Genomic DNA, 20,210 nt, shown 5'->3' on the forward strand with positions numbered 1-20,210 from the left:
ATCCCAAACCCATCTAAATTCCCGTTTCTTGCCATCACATTTCCAAGTAGAAGTCATCAGTCATAGACTACCACACACAGCTTCTCACTCTGGAACCAGAGGTCTACATATGAGCCACTGTAGAAGGCCTCTTATAAGGCCTATCTGAAAAGAAGTATGGTTGTACCCACAGTGGCTTCAGACTCATTGTACTTCTACAAACAACATCATTATGCAAAAATACAGCAGAACCTATCTAATAATGAAGTTGAGAGTTAGGATTTTATTATTATTTATTTTTAGAAAAAAGAGAAAAATTTACAAGATGCAAAGTCTCATACAATACATTACTGTCGGTTACTCTCTTTACACTCTAAAACCAGCCCTGTCTTGTGATGGACAACAGGAACATGCTGAAGACTGGTCATGAACACACAGAATACACCACAGTGGACTTGAGGACATGATGCTGGGCCAGTCTGTTCCAAAAGCAAACCAAGAGACGGTGAGACCCAGGAAAGTCAATAGACTTCTCTCTGTGGGGAAGGCATGGGTATGCACCCTCCATCATGAGCAATTCACCCACCCGATAGTACCCAATGCCCATCAGACCACAGCATTACAGAAAAATGGAACAGTCCTTTCGTGGGTTTTTTTTCCCCCTGCAGGGGTATTCAGATTCCTGATGTCTTGTTTTGCTGTTTTTGTTTTCATGTTTCAGGCCCGAATTCTTAGAGCACTGCAGGGGCTTAGCATCTTGAATTTTTCAGGATCCAGTTCTGCCCAATGGTAAAGCACTAAAGGAACAAAGAGAAGACACTGCTGAGAAGGACTGCAAAGCCTGCCTTCAAATCCTGCTCATCAGCCTGGAAGCATTAACAAATAGCTGAAGGTATCATGTCTAGCTCATACAAAGACAGCAGCATTACAGTATTTCATTGAGTTGTGAAAACGCCAGCATGCTGCAATATATAAACCTAAATACCTTCTCCCTAAGGCATCTCCACGACAGCTTCATTGTTCAAGTTCATTTTGGAACATATTTCTTTGTTTGTGTGTTTGTCTGTTTGCTTTGGTTTGGTTTGGTTTTGATTTTTTCAAGAGAGGGCCTCGTTCTGTAATCCAGGCTGGTATGGAACTCACTGTGCAGCCAAGGCTGGCCCTGAGCTTGCAGCAATACTATGCCAGCCTCCCAGGTACTGAAATTAAAGGTTCAAACTACCATGCCCAGAAGCAAACATACTTGTAAATGGTTTTTGCATCAAAGAACACTCACAGGGCAAATTAGGATGTATTCTGAAGCAAATGAAAATGAAAATAAAACCTCAAAATTGCAATACTCACTGAGGCAGTACTTGGAGAAAATTTATAAAATTTAGTGGTTTAGAAAAGAAAAAACTGTCAAATCAATAATCTGAGTTTCTACCTTAATAAAGTGAACTAATAAAGGTAAAATAATCCTAAAACAAACATAATGAATAGAAGAATAATGATAGGAAAAGCCAACAAAATTTCAAATAGATAATGACAAAAAATGAAAATATCAATAAAACCAATAAATAGATACTGGGCTTCTTATTTGGCAACCTATGGCTTCTGGGAGGAGCATTATCCCCTGTGTAGGGTAACTCCAGTTAAAATGTTTTATATGAAATGCACACACGCACGCACACACACACACGCATACGCACACACAGTTTATAAAATAATAGATGTGTGGCCTTTTCAAGTATCCTTAATGATAGTTATCCCTTCACTTATGCCCTCCTCTGCCCTAGCCTTCCATCCCAGTGCCAAGTGTGGGATATCTCCTCTCAAGTTATTGGTCAGAGGAGTCCTAGAGATCCCTCCAAACAAAATAGGCTATTGCCATTGCTTTTGGTTTCCTGCCAGTACTTGATGGTAAGAGCCTACTGCTGAAGACAACATACAGGACATGGAAAAATTAAGTTGGTACTGAAGCCTTATCCTCGCTGACTACTTTTCATACTTCTAGACGGTACTATGAGGTTGCTGGGAGAAAGAAAGTTATCAACAGTCTTCCCCAGCTGTGAACCCTGTGAGCTACAATAGACTGCCATGGCAAGATATGCCCATAGGTCCAACAATGGTTTGAATGTTATGGGGGCAACTAACCACTTTCTAATTGGATTTAAGGTTACTCCACAGGAAGAAACATGCCTGGTACTATAAATCTGGCTAAGAACCCATAGTTGGGGAACTTGTAGGCCCCAGGGGTGATCCTACTACTGTTATGTTGCTAAATAGACATAGTATCCCAAACTGCCATCTAAATTCGTATCTCTACACCCATTGATGAGTGCAGCTCTCAGAACTCATCACAGAAGTTTCCTTGTACAGTGGACAGTGGTTAACACAGAAACTTACAACTGGTCAAAATACAGAGAATGTGCTTATGGGGTGCTCAGTCACAAATAGTACATGTATATTACAGACCTCCCTAAGGCTCAGGGACCATCACAGAAGTGAGGGTGGAAAGACTGTAAGAGCCATAGGTCAAAGAGGACCAGAGGAAAACAGTGTCTTCTGGACATGGCAGGACCACTGCACCCATGAACTCTCCGTAGCTGTGGTTGCCTGCGCAAGGTAATAATATGCAGTGAGCTCACCCAGTCTCAGAAAAAAAAGAAACTGCACATTTTCCTTCAAGCTAGTTTATAAGGTTATATGTATATATGCAAACAAATGTACATATGGGTTAGCATAACATTTAGACAGGAGAACAAGAGTAATAAAAATGCACACTGATGAGCTCATATAGATAGATAGATAGATAGATAGATAGATAGATAGATAGATAGATAGATAGATAGAAAAAATTTTGTGTAGTCTTTTGAATGCTTTCACAAAGTTTAACGTATTTTCCTTATGTTAAAGTAAGCAAAGTAAGTCCTTAAATGGGCCGTGTCCACATGCGATTCCATGAGGAATATTTCTGTATGCTGTAGTTCTTTGTAAATACTATTAAATTTAGAGTATTTTATTCTTTAAACAAAAACTTTAGCTATTCAAGTAGCAGAGTGTGAAGACTGTTAGTATGTTTAAACTATTGTAATTTTTAAATTTCTTAAAATTCCTGGAAATACTGATTTATTGTCCCCGCAGCCTCAAAGAGTAACATGCCAGGAATTTGAAAGCACTGAAAAACTTTTTTTTCCCCCACTGTATTTTATAATTCTAAAATGTATCACTGTTGCTGAATAAACATACAATGTTAAAAAATTCAAGGGGACTGGAAAGATGGCTCAGTGGTTTAAAGTACTTGCTGCTCTTTCAGAGGACACAGGTTTGAATCCCAGATCCCACACGGCAACTAACAACCATCTGTAACTCCATTCCAGGTGATCTAATGCCCTCTTCTAGCCTCCTTGGGCAAAGCAGGCACATAGTGCATATAAATGCAGGTAAAACATTCATACACATAAAACACAAATAAATAAAATTTAATTGCATCATAAGAAGAGGATCTAATGAGTCCCCATACCCCTTAGCTGAGGAGCTATTGACAGTTGATGGCTTCTGAGGGAAAGAGAGTAAGTTTTCTTTAAGGGTATGCACCAGTGGATGTCTCCACACCTAGTGCAGCACAAACTGAATGCAATTGATTATAAAAAAAAAAAAAAATTGAAAAAAAAAAGATACGAAGTTGGGAGAGGGTCAGGGTAAATCTGGGAGAATTTAAAGAGAAGCAGGGTGAATAAGATCAAAATACATTAGATGCATATATGAAATTCTCAAAGAAGTAATAAAATATATTAAAAATATGATGGCAAGCTGGGCATGGTGGTGCACACCTTTAATCCTAGCTCTCAGGAGGCAGAGGCAGGCGGATCTCTGTGAGTTCAAGGCCAGCTGTGCCTACAGGGAGACTCAGTTTGAAATGCAAGCTGATTAAGCAATTTTTTACTGGAATTACTCCTTTTCCTAAATTTTCTGCAATTTACATATTGTCTAATTAAATATTAGTGTTTTCATGTTTGTAAAAAATTAACCTCTTGCTATGCTTAATAAAGAAAAAAGAGAAGATGAAATTATCAATACAAGGAATCAAAGAGGTAACATCAATACAGAGCTTACAAACATTAAAAAAAATAAAATAAAAAGGAGTCAGGTGTGACTCAGATAAAGCAAAGCCTCCATATGAAAAATAATAGTCTATTACAAAGACAGAAGGAGGATAAGTTTTGGAAATGCCAAAAGGTACTGCTAAAACATCTGGAGTATAAGAAAGACGTGGAGAATGCTCCAAAGCCAAGTAAGCCAAGCAGCACCCAGCTCTAGCTTCACAGCTCTATGGTGGGGGAGGTGAAGCAGAAGCCTTCGCCCAAAGGTAATCCAGGGACCCAGGTGAAAAGGGAGGCCCAGTCCTACCCTCAAAACAAGCCCACACACAGTCCTCACAAGCCTCAAACCCAGTTGTGAGCTTTGGAGACACAAAACCATTCTAACGATTTCCTCCCACACATGGGTCAAGAATGCAAAAGAATTCCATTCTGTCACTCTGTGACTCTGAGAGCAGGGGCTGTATATCACCTTAAGAAGAAACCTGTTGTCTAAAAACTGAGCTACTCTGGGGCCTGAGAACAGGGGAGGATCCACAAGTCATGGACCCTAAATTTAAGTAGCCACTATCCCAGAGCAAAAGGCAGCTCTGGGCAACAGTTGTGACCAGCAAGAAGGCCAGACACTGAGAAGTTAAAAAGCACAGCTACTGGGAGCAGAGCTCATCAACCGAGGCCTTGACTTTAGTAGTATGGCTCTGTGGCCAGTGGATGATCAACTGTTGCAGTCACCTATCTGTTGTTCATCAAGTACTCTGACATTCCAGCAGTGTGCTTGATACAGCTGCATCCCTCCAGCAGAGTGGTTAACAGTCAGGTCTAAAAAGGGAATAAGGCAGGTCCTTTGCCTGTATACACCTCAGTGCTGTGGTTGCTTCCACACTCTCAACACACTTGGGATATACCCTGGATACTCCAGGGGATTCTATCTGATGAGTCTCAAGGTGAGAGCCTGCCCATCCCAGAGACCACAAAACTAAGTGTGGCTAGCAGAGGCCCCTGGTACACAAAGAAAGGAGGCTGCCAAAGTGAAGGCGGCTCTGGTAGACTTCAAACACTTGTCCAATACAGACTCAAATCCAGCATAAATCATAGAAAGCCAAGTCCTCAAGTACAACTAACACTCCATCCAAAACACACAACTGGCCACCTGCATGTTCAAGGACGTAGAAAGGTCTGCTCCAGTGTGCCAGCTTTTCTCTTCTGTTTTTCTTGTTTGTAATGTCCCCTGCATATTTTTATTGTTCCTTTACTAATTCATCTAATTTGGTTAAGAATTTTTTCATTGATGGACATTCTTGTTTCTTTTCCTTTTTTTTCTTCCTTTTTTCATTTTGCCTTGTTTCCCCCTTTTATTTTCTCCACGATACCTTTAATAGTACTTTGATTTTTAACTTATTTTTAACTCAAGGCTTCTTTTATTCCCCTTCCAAATTTGTTTTTGAACTTTATTAGGAAATTGTTTCTTTTCTTTCTTCCCATCTCTATCTTTTCCCTTCCCCTCCATAACATCTTTCTCTACTCCCTTTCTTCTTTCTCCTCATTATTTAACCGTGTTTCTCCTCTATTTCCCCCTTTCTCTGCCTTTTATTTCATTCACTTACTATTTCCACATTTGCCCTGAATAATTTTTAACTTCACAGCAAATTATCCATTAGTTTTGGCACTTTCTGTTTTATGGTCATTAGTGATGCATTAGTATGGTTTAATCAATTTTAAATACACTTTAATATCTTGTACAATTTAATGCTGCTGCAGTTACAGCTGTTCGTTTTCTCCTCTCTGAGTGGTACTGGAGATCAAGCCATCAAGAGTAGTCTGCTCACTAAGGAGATCCCAAAACAAAACTGGAAGAGATACCCAAACCAACAGATGCATAAATTGCAACACAACAATTAAAAACACATATACATGCATACACACACACACACACACACACACACACACACACTCACTCACAAAAGAGTCTGGCAACAGGATTCCTTCAAAAGATTGTAACTTGTCAACTGCTGAATCAAAGATACTTAAACGGGTAGAATGTCAGGTGAAGATTGCAAGACTTCACTAGGAAAAATGATCAGTGAGTTCAGAGAGAACGCAAACAAGCAGATGAATTCAATCCAGAACCTGGAGAGAAAAGTCAGCACTATGGAAGAAAAAGTAAAACACAGAAGAAAAATTGAGCTTTTGAAAGAAAAAAAAATGAAAATGCTAGAAATGAAAAAGCACAGTGGAAAGCACCATCAATAAACTAGACCAAGCGGGAGAAAGAACATCAGGGGTAGAGGACAAGGTTGAGGAAACACCACATACAAACACCCACAAAGAAAAACATTCACTAGAGTGACCACAACAGCCAAACTCCATACTACCTGTTCAGTTTGCTTCTCTGTTGCTATGATAAAACGTGGACCAAGAGCAACTTGGGGAGGAAGAGGTTTACTTGGCTTGCAGATTACAGTCCTTCTCAAGGGAAGCAAGGCAGGAAGTCAAGAAGGAACCAGAAAGCAGGAACTGAATGAAGTACAGACCAAAGAGGAACACTGCTTACTAGCATGCTTCCCCTGGCTTGCTCAGCTACCTTTTTTATACAGCCCAAGCCCACCTGTCCAGGGATGGCACTGCCCACAGTGGGCTGGGCCCTCCTACATCAATTAGCAATCAAGAAAATGCCTTATAGACAGGTCTACAGGCCAATCCAATGAAGAAAGTTCCTCAACTGAGGGTCCCTCTTCCCAGGTATATCTAGCTTGTGTCAAGTTGACAAAATCTCACCAGCACAATTGATCCTTATCAACTTGACACATAAACAAATCACCATTAAATCATAACCATCTCTTTCTTGTTTAATCCCCAAGACCAGATCTATATTAATATCATAATACAAAACAGTACAACTTTAAAAGCCACACTTTAAAATTTCAAACACAACCCCCAGGGCTCAGGAACCACTGCAGAAGAAGAGGCAGAAAGACTGTAAGAGCCAGGGGTGGTGCATGATCATAAGGAAACAGAGTCTTACAGGCTCCTGGGAACTTGCTCATATGAACTTATTGCAATGATGACAGCATGCACAAGACCCATGCAAACTCAATCAGACAAAAACTGATACAGAACTGGGGAAAGGGGAAGGAGGCCCCAAACTTAGTGAAGAAACTATTGGCAGCTGATCACTGCTGAGTGAGGGTGAGTTGGTCTTCTTTAAGGGAGTGATGCTAGACAGGTTGAATAGGCTCCAGTGGATGAACTCATAACAAGAGACATATGGGTACACAATCTTGACTACAGGCCTAAACAATATATGACACAATGCATGAAATCCTGTGCACAGGCCAAGGGGGGGAGTACGGATAGGGGAGGGGATCTAAATATGATAAAATGTATTGCATGAAATCCACAAAATTTAAATTAAAAATATACATTGGGAAAAATTCAAACACAGATGTAGTGTCCTCCTGCGAGCTGGAGTTGTGGTTGCTTCCCATCAGTCAGAGATGTGGTCCCTTCCTATAAGTTGGAGCTGTGATCCCTTCCCATAAACCTGGAGCTGTGGTTCCCTCCCATGAACCTGAAGCTGAGGCCACTTCCTGTGAGCTAGGGCTGTGGTTCTACCCCTTGAGCCTGAGTTATTGTTCCCTCACATGAACTGGAGCAGTGGCCCCCTCCTGTAAACCTAGAGTCACAGTCCCCTCCTGTGAACCTGGAGCTGAGTCCCCTCCTGTGAACTAGAACTGTGGTCCCCTCCTGTGAGCTGGAGCTATGGTCGCCTCCCATGAATAGGAGCTGTGGTGCCCTCCAGTGAGCTGGACTATGGTCCTGTCCTGGGAGTTGACGTGGTGCCTCCCCCAACCCCCCAATCCAGAGTTGTGATCTCCTGTGAACTGAGCTGTGGTCCCCTCACAGGACCCTGAAGCTTTGGACCTCTGTGAGTCACAGTTCTACATTCCTCTGGTGGAAGGCTGATGGTGGGGCAGAGTGGGCAGCAGTTTCAGTCTTCTCTGAGTGACTACATTCCTTACAGCACCCTCCCCTGAGGTCTCAGGTTGTGCATGGCCTCTTATGCTGGGGAGAGGGGAGGCCTCTATTATTTGCAGATTCTGGTCTTGGAAGGACTAATTCTCTTGAATGAACCTCTCACCTTCCCTGAGGCCTAGCTGTAGTCCTCACTCCACACTTGTGGCCTGGATATCCAGGCCTTGATGTTGGACCTTTCCCATTCGCCAGACACTAAGAAGTTCTCCATATTTTTCTATTACTCTTCTAGAGCCCCAGGATGCCTTCACTTTGCCCTAACTTCTAGAGATTAAAAACTTCTAGAGATAAAAATCACAGTCTGGGAAGTTAAAAAAAGAAATAGAAAGTACTATAATAACCAAACTGATATAACCCTCAAACTAAAAATATGTAATTATATTCTAGAATATAAATTCTAAGTTCTATGTCTACTATAATTTTTAATATTACTTACTGACAAAACTGTACCACCAAAACTTCAACAATAATGTGAAAAACTGTCACTGTTCCTATGTGAGTTTGCCATTCACTCCCTTTTCAAGTCCTCCAACCTATACAAAATCTTTCAATGTAATTGTTACTTCTTAAAGAAAGCAATGCCAATAAAATATTTTTAAATAAAAATAAAAATTCAAACACTTTAAAAGTTCAATGTCCCTGTAAAATATCCAAAGTCTCTTAACTGTGGGCTCCTATAAAACAAAAAACAAGCTAATACTTAATTTTAAAAGGAAAAATGTGGGCGCACTTAAGCAAAACCAAAGCCCAGCAGTATAGCCTAGTGTCCAACTGGGACCCGCTCATGATCTTCTGGGTTCTAAAAGGTTTGAGCAGCTCCATTTCTCTGGTTCTGCCACTACAGCACACACAGCTTACCTCCTAGGCTCAGGCCAGCTCCACTCAACACCTGCAACTGGACTTGGTAGTCATACTGTACTGGCATCTCCAATATACTGGGGTCTCCACTGCAACTAAGGTTACATCTTCACCAATGGACTCTCACAGTGCCAAGCTGCTCTCCATGGCCCCTTCACACTCTTAAAACCAGTACCACATGGGAGACTCTTACACCCTGCTAAGTTCAGTTTCCAGCTTGAGATGCAGCTTGGCCCCTTCTGGACCACAGCTTCTATGTGCTGACCCTGAATAAATATTTCCGAGATTTCCCCTTAATGATGCTGGTCTCTTACCTTTTTTTTTTTTAAGTTTTATTTTTATCTATGTGCATGTGTGTATGTCTGTGTGTGTATGTGCACATGGATACAGGTATTCAAAGTGGCCAGAAGATGGTGTTAAACCCCTGGAGTTACAGGCAGTTGTGAACCACCTGATATGGGTGCTAGGAATCAAGCTTGGGTCCTCTGGAAGAGATACAAGTGCTCTTAACCTCTGAGCCATCTCTCTCAGTCCCACAGAAATGAGGCATGCCCACAGTCCAGTCTGATGGAGATAATTTCTCAACTCAGGGTCCCTCCCCCAAATTGTCTTCTGACCTCCATACATGCCCCACAACACATGCACACACATGCACACATAATAAATAAGTAAACAAACAAAAAAATAAATTTTTTAAGAAACAAGATTCAGTCTGCTGTTGTCTCCAAGGAACACACTGCTTTTTAACAGTCAAGTTGACACAACCTAGAATCACCTTTTCTGGCTACATAAGCAGGCTGTTTGGACACCTTGTAAGCTGAGATAACCTTCTGTACTGCGCCTCACTGTTGCAATACTGGCTTCAATAAAAGGCTTCTCTTTGGCTACAGATAGATCAGTTGGTAAAGTGCTAGCCACACGGGTATAAGGACCTGAGGTGGATCCCCAAAACCCATATTAAAAACAAACAAAAAACAAAACAAAACAGGGTGTGGTAGTGTGCACGTTTACTCCCAGCTTTGGAGGGGCAGAGACAGGAGGATCGCTGTGGCTTGCTGGCCAGCCAGCCTTGCCTAATCAATGAGCCCTAGCCCAGTGAAAGGGCCTAGCTCAAAAACAAGGTGCAGGCTGTGGAAATGGCTTGGTGGGTAAAGGTACTTCCTACCAAACCTGATAACCTGCATTCAATCTCTGGGACCCACACAGTGGAAGGAGAGAACCAACTCCCAAAGACGGTCATATAATCCCTGTTTTTGTGGGGGTAGAGAAACACACATGCACACACGCACACACACACGCACACACACACACACACACACACACACACAACACAATGTTTCCAACTCCCAAAGACGGTCTTCTTATCTCCACACATGCCTCCCCCTATACACGCATGTATGTGAACACACACACACACACACACAAACACACAAAATAAATAAATAAATAAATAAATAAATAAATAAATATGATTTTTTTTAAAACAAGGTAAATGGTTCTTGAAGTGTGACACCCAAGATTATCCTCTGGCTTCCACATGTACAAGTATACATATGCACATGCACAATAAATAAATAAACAAATAAATAAATATTTTAAAAGGCTTCTCAAGTAGTCCTTTTTTTTAGCATTTAATCATTTTATTCAAAAAACATAAGCAAGACTTACACTCCCTTTCTGCTAAAATTCTTTTCTCAATAGGTTATAAAAACACTTCATTTGAACTAAACATAAGGCAGTTTGGTGTTTTGTAGAATTATTCTTGTTCTGTCTGGGTGTGGTGGTGCATGCCTTTGATCCCAGCACTTAGGAGGCAGAGGCAGGTGGATCTCTATGAGTTTGAGGCCAGCCTAGTTTACAGAGTTCCAGACCAGCTGGGGCTACAGGGAGACCCTCAAAAAGACAAAAAAATAAAAAACAAAACCAGAATTACTCTTGTTCTGGTGGGGAGTTTTCTCCAGCCCTGATCTATGTTTGATTCTCTGGATGTTCAGTCTGCCAGACTTACCTATCTTCTCTCAGCACCATTCAGATTCCTACCTTCATCACTTTTATGGCAGGGATGCTTTCTGATATTTTCCTTGGACTTTGATCAATCCTTCCTTCTAAAATTGTCATCATCCTGATTATAGTTCTTTTCTTCTTCTTTTTGAGAAGAAAGAATTTCCTCTCTCTCTCCTTTGAGTCACCATTCTTATTTTCCAAATCTATATGCATGTCTTGGTCTTGGTCAATCCCAACTCCAATAGAATTATTTCCTTTGGAAGCAGTGCTTCTGTCCACCATGTATTTTATTCTGGGAGCTCTCCAATTTGTTCCTCTTAAGTTTTGACCTGTGTCTTTCTGACCTTCTTTCTCTCTGTCCTTGTTTCTGTTGCCTTTGTTTTTTCTTCTTTCGTCTTGCCTCCTATTATTTATCTGCCAGCCCCTGACTGATTTATTTACTTCTGGTTCTCCATTGTTTCTTCTTCTTTGTATCTTTTAATTTTTTTAAGATTATTTTTGTTTTATGTGTATGAGTGTATTGCCTGCATATATGTAAGTGCACCCATGTCATGCAATGACCATGGAGGTCAGAAAATGGAACTGGATCCCCTGGAACTGGAGTTACAGACTTGTTAGCCGCCATGTGGGTGCTGGGAACTGAACCTGGGTCCTCTGGAAGAGCAGCCAGGGTCGTAACTGCTAAGCCAGCTCTCTAGCCCTGCTTTTTGTATCTTCAGCCAGGGAAGAACTCTGACTACTGGAGTTGCTGTCTTCACTGGAGACTCTGAGCTGCTCTCACAGTTGTCAGAATCTGAGCAATCAGACTTGGAGGATGATGACGCTGTAGAGGAGGACAGAGAGGATTCCTCTTACTCAACATCTGGTTTCTGCACTGAGATGACTGGTATATTTTTTGAGACACTCATACAATTCATCCATTAACCTCTAAGACCCACAGAATTTTTTAAAAGGTGATGGCAAACCAAATATTTCTTAGATTTTCTTGGGGACCATTCCTTCAAAGAATGGCTAAAGGGTTTCCATCTTTTATCTGGCATTAAGTATAGGAAAACCCATGTATTCACACAGTTTCTGGAAAAATATTTTGATAAAAAATTCTATGAGATGATATAGTGGTTTCTTCACTCAGTTTTATACATTCAAGAACACTCCATGGGGCACTGGAGAGATAGCGTCATGGTTAAGAACACTGGCTATCCTTGCAGAGGACTTGAGTTCAGTTCCCAGCAGCCACACAGTGGCTAACAACCATCTGAAACTCCAGTTCCAGGGGATCTGGTGCCTTCTTCTGGTCTCTACAGGCATTGCATACATGTGGTACACTTACATGCAGGCAAAACATTCATACATATAAAATAAAAATAAATAAAGCTTTAAAAGGAACACTCTATGGATGTGAATCTGTATAAAATGTGAGCCAACATCTTAGCAACATTTCTCAATTTGTTTGTCTGTAAGCCATGGATGGTATCATATTGCTCTTTGAATATACTTTCAAATGATTTCATGTATTCTTTTTTTAGCATGTAAAATTGTCCAACTAATAAGCCAAAAACATTCTTTCATGCCCTCTGTTGGGCACAGCAATTAGTTATCGTACTTCAGAGCTGTTCTGTTTGACTTTCGGTAAACTCCGTTTTCAGCAATTTGTAACACATTCTTCAAAATCTAAAATTGATTGAACAAGGAAGTTATATGACAGAATGAGACTAATTTCTGTTTTGTGATAATCATCTTTTGTACATCTCATTCTTCTTCCTCTTCCTCTTCTTCACTATTTCCAGCCTCCTGGTCTTTGTTTGAAGCACCATCTCCTTCATTAAGAATTTGGCTTCCTTCCTTCTTATACTTATCTTCATTCTCCATAAAATTAGGTTCTATCTTGGAAACATTAAGAACATCTTCTGGATTATAGTCATCCTCCAAGGAGAGCAGATGAGTAAACTGATCATTCTCTTCAAACAGTCAAGTATTTCCAAGATAACAGGGCAGTCCTTGAACTTGTCTTTCCATACAGCAAACATTACTTCAATCATATACTGAACTCTGTCAATTTCAGACTTACGTAGAATGTTTCAAAAGCATTCAGAGACAGCAATGATTCTTCCTGGTGACACTTGTGTTAATTTGGGTCCACATTCCTTGAGCAAACCAATAGCTAATTCAATGCGACCATCAGATGGGCCTTCCAGTTAGCAAAGCAAGCATCTCTAAGCATGGAACTTCATATGGTATATTTTGGTTAATAAGATGTACAATAAAGTTTGAAGCACTCAAAATTGCTTATCATTTCTTCAATACCCTTTCTGAAAATTAAGAATTTGTCCCTTGATTGGGGCTGGAGAGATGGTTCAGTGGTTAAGAACACTGTTTGTTCTTACAGAAGACCTGGGTTCGAATCCCAGCACCCACATGGCAGCCAACCACTGTCCGTAACTCCAGTCCCAGGGGATCAACAGCCTCTTCTGACCTCTGTGGGCATTGCATGACATGGGTACACTTACCTACATGCAGGCAATACACACATACACATAAAATAAAATATTTTTTTTAAAAGAATTTGTCCCTTGAGGATTTTTGTCCCTCTAATTTGTGGGAATTTTGAGTCGGTAACTGCCACCAAAGCTGCATAAACATGGGTGATGATCAGAGAAGCACATTATATTTAGAAAACAGATCTAGACAACAGTCTTCTTCCTCCAACTACATTCCTTAAAGAAGTTCTTGAATAATAATACTTGTATTGGAGTTGTTGTCTTTGTTGATGGTCTTACCACTGATTGAGTTCTTCAGGGCTTCCCAGTCAATCCTCTGGTATGCTAAGCTGTTTTTACCTGTAATCTGGTCTTGTATCATCCAAGATTTGCAGGAGGAAATTACACTCCCCTGGTGGAGTGCATCGAGGATCCAGCTCATCTTTCTTCTTCTCTGGAGGCTCATCCTGACTAGAACTCTGGGTTATTGGTAGTTCTAGGCATCTTCCAGGAGATTGGGATTTTCAGGATCTTTTCTAATATTTATAAAACTTTCTCTTTTTCTATGTTTTTCTTGGTTCCTGCTTCATGATTCCATGTTGCTATCATGAGAACATGTCCTTGTGAACACTCATAGTTCAACCTGCTATAATCAGTGTGGACTCTATCCTGGGTAAACTTTTCCTTGTTTTGCATATTTTCATGTGTGCCATATTACTTTTCATTTTCTGATGCCAGGTGACTCAATAAATCATATTCCTCAAGTTGGTCCAAGTAACAAGTACTCCGTGGTCTGTATTCCTTGACGGTTTACTTTTTATGCCTCCAATCAACACCTTGAACTGCCACCACACAGCCCTTTAGCGGTCTTTTCTTGCCTACTTTTTTTCTTTTTCATCTTTTTGAGACAGGGTCTCCCTGTAGCCTCTGCAGGCCTGGCCCTCACCAAGTAGACCAGGCTGGTCTTGATCTCACAGAGATTCATCTGCCTCTGCCTCCTGAGTGCAGGGATTAAAAGTATGTGGCACCATCCCCCACTTCTTCCTACATTTAATAGGTATCACTAGTAGAGCAGACAAAAAAATAGTGACATGAAAAAGCAGCAGCAGTAGTGGTGGCAGCAGAGTTGGAGTGATCAGCAGACAGCTGAGGTCACAGCACAGACTCAACCCCAGAGCAGAGCAGCAGCAGGAGGCAGCAGTGGAGCTGCGGCAGACATAGCAAGAACAACGGCCATGACATCAGCACCAAAACCACCCAAGAAACAAACAAACAAACAAAAAACAATTTACCAGTGACTGTAGCAAGAGGCACAAGAGGGCAGTGACAGCAATGCCACAGGGGGGAGCTGGGAAAATGAGAGTGTTATTCAGGTGAAGTAGTACAGTGCTATTTCAAAGTGGAATTAGAGAAATTAAAAATGTGTAAACTAGCCGGGCATGGTGGCGCACGCCTTTAATCCCAGCACTTGGGAGGCAGAGGCAGGCGGATCTCTGTGAGTTCAAGGCCAGCCTGGTCTAAGTTGTGCCCAGTGAACGGATCCCTAAGAATCACCACGGAGTCCAGACAGCATGAACTCGGGCTTAAACTCGGGCTTAAACTCGGTCTCCCAGAGCAATCAGCAAGGAAGAATTACGGCATTCGCCCACCAAGCTGAACTGAGAGCCCCAATTGCAGGGGGAGGAAGCTTTTTATAGGTTTTAGACAAAGGGAGGAGGAGAATAATAGAGTCACATTTTGATTAGTCCAAGGAGCCCGCATACCAACACACTTGAATTGATTGGTTACAAGGGATGTAGTCCTGGAGGTTTCTTATTGGTGGGTGCTACCCTCAGGGCTGTGGAATGTGCTATTATCTGCGGGGCCAGAAGTCTCTGTTCCTACCTTATAAGGTTGCTATATGCCTGGGCTTGCTTGATCTATAGCCCCCTGGGGTGAGGGTGGTAGGTGGAGATTACAACATGCCTGGGTATGTTCAGGCTTGCCTGAAACAGCTAGTCAAAATGGGGTCAATACAGTTTGTCCTTTCAGCCAAGCAATCAAGCAGTTTACAGAAGCGAAAAAGAGCAGTTAGTCCTAAAGAGGGGCAGGGGTCTTGGGAGCCCAGGGCAGGGGGCCAAGAAGGAGGGTTTCGCAGTCTACATAGTGAGTTCCAGGATAGCTGGGGCTACAGGGAGACCCTGTCTCAAAAAAGACCAGAAAAAAAAAGTGTAAACTCTAGAACTACCACTGAATAAAACTTTTAATGTAAAAAGAAAATGAACACCATCTCAGAGGCATAGCTAGTTTTACACCATGAAAGGTCAGCACGTGGGCTTGTGGAATGGGTCTGAATGTTGATATAGGGAAGCAAAGTGAGGCTCTGGGGATAAAGACAGTCTCCGACATACAGGGGAGAAGAGTGCAAAGCCAGCAAGTGCCCTTTGAACAGAACAGAGTAGAACACATACACACAGAGAGACACACACAGACACACACAGATGCACACTCAACACCCAACTACTGGCTCTTTTGGAAGAAGCAAGCTCTGCCAAGACGGCCACATCTTACTATTCCAACAAAGGTCAAGCTGAAAAAACAAACTGATGGCAGCCCCCAAAAACACTTCCCTTGTTTGGTTTTGAGTGTGTTGACATTTGAGAACAAAATGTAGGGATCTGGTCAGGAGCTCCTCTCATACCCTAATTACCCCAACTAAGTAAATACTCAAATGAAGTGACAGACAACACTGGAACTAGCAATCTGCTACCAAAAACAAGGGCAATCTTCCAGCCCAAGGTTGTTCTAACACCAGCCTGTTAACAGGGAAGTAATGGAGTCACAACCTCATAGAAAATCCCCCTACGGAAATAAGGAGGCTGAAGAAATGAGACTAAGCACAGAACCAAAAGTTAATTTTAGCATTTTTATGTCTATTTGATAAAATGAGAAGGAATATTTGCAATGTGACAGAAATGGCCACGCCATGGGAATGTCCTCTCAACTACGAAGGGTTTTTAATCATTTTCAAAGAAAAATAAAACCAAGCTCATGCAGTTTCTCATTTCATTTTCTTTGCCTTTTCTTCTCTCTCAAGCCTTGGAAACGCAAAGCAACTCCCCTCAGGGTCTGAGGCTCCCCAGGGCTCTTTTTGTTTTTAAAGAAAAGCAAATGAAAACTGTGGCTCCCATCTGGAGAAGAGCTGTTCTGTTCAGTGAATGCCAAGGTCACCTGTCTGTCAGTCTTCATTCAGTTTTCCTGTGTATCTGATTATTGGGTGGGGGGGGGATTTAGTGGTCTATTGGGATGACAAATTTTATCAAAGGGACAACAAAACACCTAAACATTAATTATAGTAGCACCTGTCCTTCAGTCTGTCCCTCTTCAAGATCTTCAAATCCAGAAATGTGGCTAAATTCTCAGTGGTGATGCACCCCAGTCCCCAAATGATTTTAGGCTAACTGGTATCTCGAGGCAGTCATCATGAACTCTCCCTGACAGCCTTACTTGTGGTTGCCTTTGGTCTAAATTATAGTTGGATGCTTATGTTAAACTATTAATAAGCGAATGGTTTTTCTTGGGAGCTTAGTCCAAAACCCAAATAGCATTATACAAATCAATGCAAAGAAATAAATGCAGCTTCTGTGTTTTCAAGAGCCAGTCTGAATTCGCCCACCAGTCACCAGCCACCAGCAACCAGCAGCTGGTACACTGAAACTCCATCTGGCCTTGGTGTCATGAGCACTCTGGGCCCTCAGCAGCCTTTGTGGCCTAGTAGCTGGTGTGGCTCAGTACCTAAATCTGTTGTTACCACTGACACTCACGGTTTGGTTTCTTGATTGCCAAGAGGCCAGAGCTAACTAACCCCCAGCTGACTTGGCTACCCCTCCTCTTTTACCAGTATCACAGGCCCCTGAAAATTCCATCCTGGAGTCTACAGGGGTCATGGCTGAGATCTGGATGGAGCACTAGTATTATAATGATCACAGGTGATGACCTCCTGACAAGCAGCCTCTCAAAGCCTCTGGGATAGGCTCTTCTTACTCTCTCTACTCAGGACCCATGGATGACCCAATAGACCCAATACAGCTGTCCTTTACACCCCTCTGAGCAGGTGAGGCCCATAGCACACCTACACCACACAAAATGTTCAACACCAGGGAGCAAACAGCAGACCTCCCAAGGCCTAGCTGGATCTTACTGCCCTGTCTACTTGAACATGAGCATGGCTTCTGGCATCCCCTTTGGTCCTCTGCTCTCCCCAAAGACCACCTATAGTAGTTTCTTTTCTCAATGCTGGAACAAAGCAACGTAAGGGAGAAAGGGTTTATTCTGGTACAGTCTGTTGTGGCAGGGAAGTTATGGTGGCCAGAGCATGGCCAGCGGGTCACATTGCTTGCACACTAAGGAGTCAGAGTGATAAATGCTGCTGTTCAAATCATTTTCTCTACTTTATTCAATCCAAGAGAGCAGCCAGCCCAAGGAGTGATGCTGCCCACATTTAGCATGGGTCTTCCTTAGCATGAGTAACCCCATCCTGTTTCTGCCTCCCCATTTTGTTCCCCTGAATAAGGCAAGTTGAACTTTGACTAAACTTAATTCCAGGAAGCCCCCTCACCTCCCCCTTAGAAGCCAGACAGCTGATCACTAACAATGGTGTCACCATCAAGATGCTGCAGTAAATGCTTATCGCTATGCTTCTGTACATTTGCTTGTTTGCTTGACAGGAACTAGCTTAAAGTTTTGCAAACACTACCATCATCTAAAGAAAAAACAAGATAACTTGTAAAATGTTAATGCTTTGTAATTGCTTAACTAAAATTCCAGATGTCTTGTGGTTTTTGACTTTAAAAAACGTACTATCTTCCAGCTAGGGGCTGCATTCTCTAAATCAGTTCAGAGAGTGCAGTTGCTGACAAGCTAAATAAATTCGGCTAATTCAGAACACCTGGAGTCTGAGTGGTCCTTTCCCAGTGGTTTTGGCATCATAACCTTCCCACCTCAATTAACCTTTCATAGACATGCTCAGAGGTTCATATCCATGGTGATCCTGTCAAGCTGACAATCAAGATTAACTAGCACACCATCCCCAAACCTGAGGGCTGTGGGTTTTGCCTCTTGCCAAAGGCTTTTCTTCCTCTAGGGCTTTTCTTCCTCCCTCTTCATCCCCTCCCCTCACTCTTCCCTGTGCCCATAATGAGAATAGGCTAGAATGAACTTGCCTGCTGTTTTCCAAGCAACTTCCTCTGGGCTGGCTTCCCCACAGCTGGGTCCCCTCTCTGGCTGGTTCTTTCAGGTGGTTGACAGCAGGCCTATTTATCTTAGGTTCTATACTATTCAATATTTAAAGAAAACAAATACACTCTTTAAACAACTTTAAAGCAGATACCTACAAGTCCAGGAAGCATTTCCCTCCTAAGCTTGGGAAGTGTTGAAGAGCTGTGCCACTCCCACTCCTGCCTTCTTTTCTGTGCTTGGTTTCTTCCCATCAACACCTCTTCTAGAAATTCTGTGATATATACTGCTACTATCCTTTCCTCTTGGTAAGGCCTTGAGTAGTCGTCTTTCTTTCACACATAAAAAGATAAACTGGCTCTCTCCTACCAGCAGGCCTCTCTCCTGGGTAAGCCCATCGGCATCCTCCGTGCCTTGACTCCCCCAGCCTCCTTCACCCTCCTATCTCCCCCACTGGTCTCTCCTAATTTGGGTCCTGTCTCATTCCTTTTCTTGGGGCTCCAGACACCTGGGGAACCAATACTGCTTCCTGATCCTTTCCATCCAGACCTCTCTCCTACCCGCAGGAACCTCTCCCGGGTAAGTCCATCGCATCCTCAGTGACTTGACTCCCCCAGCCTTATTCACACTCCCATCTCTCACACGGGTCTCTTCTCTGAGTTTGGGCCCTGCCCCATTCCTTGCCTTGGAGCCCCAGACACCTGGGGAATCAATACTGCTTCATGATCCTTTTCATCCAGACCAAAGGAGTGCCTTTCTCTGGGCCCCAGGAGCACTGCTTCAGGGCCTGGTCTCGCCCTCACCTCCCTCTGCTTCCCTGGGCCTGTACCACTTGCCAGCCTCTTTCTGGGAGTTGGGGGCTGACATTTCCTCTTCCGGATCCTTTGCATCCAGACCAGCCAAGCTCCTCAATGCAGTCCCCAGGAGTCCCTGGGGCCTCTTCCGGCCCCATCTGCCTTTGCATCTCTGGGTGGCACAGCCACCAGCAGCCCTAGACCAGCATCTTTCCTGGGCCAGGCTCCCAGGCCAGTCCAAACCCCAAAATCCTGAGGCCAAAATCATTCCTGGAGGGATCCAGAACTTACGAGAAAGCCTGAAATAATCGGTCCCTCATCTGAATTGGGCCTCTGTGGGAACTCCTGAAGACAAAAGCAATCTTTGCATCTCTGGGTGGCACAGCCACCAGCAGCCCTAGACCAGCATCTTTCCTGGGCCAGGCTCCCAGGCCAGTCCAAACCCCAAAATCCTGAGGCCAAAATCATTCCTGGAGGGATCCAGAACTTACGAGAAAGCCTGAAATAATCGGTCCCTCATCTGAATTGGGCCTCTGTGGGAACTCCTGAAGACAAAAGCAATCCGGCCACTCCAAACTCCAATAGTATTCCCACTAAATACCAGTAGTCCTCTAGAGAAGTACAGTGAGAACCACCTAGAGATAATGCAGGACATGGAACTCAAAAGAACAATTATACACATGATGAAGGAATTCAGTGAATTTAAAGAACACACAAAGAAATCAAAGAACTGAAGGAAGAGATAGGAATAAACTTCTGAATGAATTCAG

General features: G+C 42.6%; 1 long non-coding RNA gene and 1 pseudogene across 3 annotated transcripts in view; both read right to left on the reverse strand.

Moving 5' to 3' along the window:
• Positions 1–254: 254 nt before the first annotated feature.
• The window catches only part of LOC108491241, a 30,463-nt gene continuing 10,507 nt past the window's right edge, over positions 255–20,210 (reverse strand). For all 3 annotated transcript variants that reach the window (XR_003850900.1, XR_001872640.1, XR_001872639.2), the window contains exon 3: positions 255–776. This is a non-coding gene — a long non-coding RNA (uncharacterized LOC108491241). The remainder of the gene's footprint in view (positions 777–20,210) is intronic.
• On the reverse strand, positions 11,597–14,338 carry LOC108491238 (annotated as a pseudogene).

The sequence above is a fragment of the Nannospalax galili genome, unplaced genomic scaffold (genome assembly GCF_000622305.1).
Source record: "Nannospalax galili isolate Female #2095 unplaced genomic scaffold, S.galili_v1.0 scaffold510, whole genome shotgun sequence".
In the NCBI taxonomy this organism is placed as follows: domain Eukaryota; kingdom Metazoa; phylum Chordata; class Mammalia; order Rodentia; family Spalacidae; genus Nannospalax; species Nannospalax galili.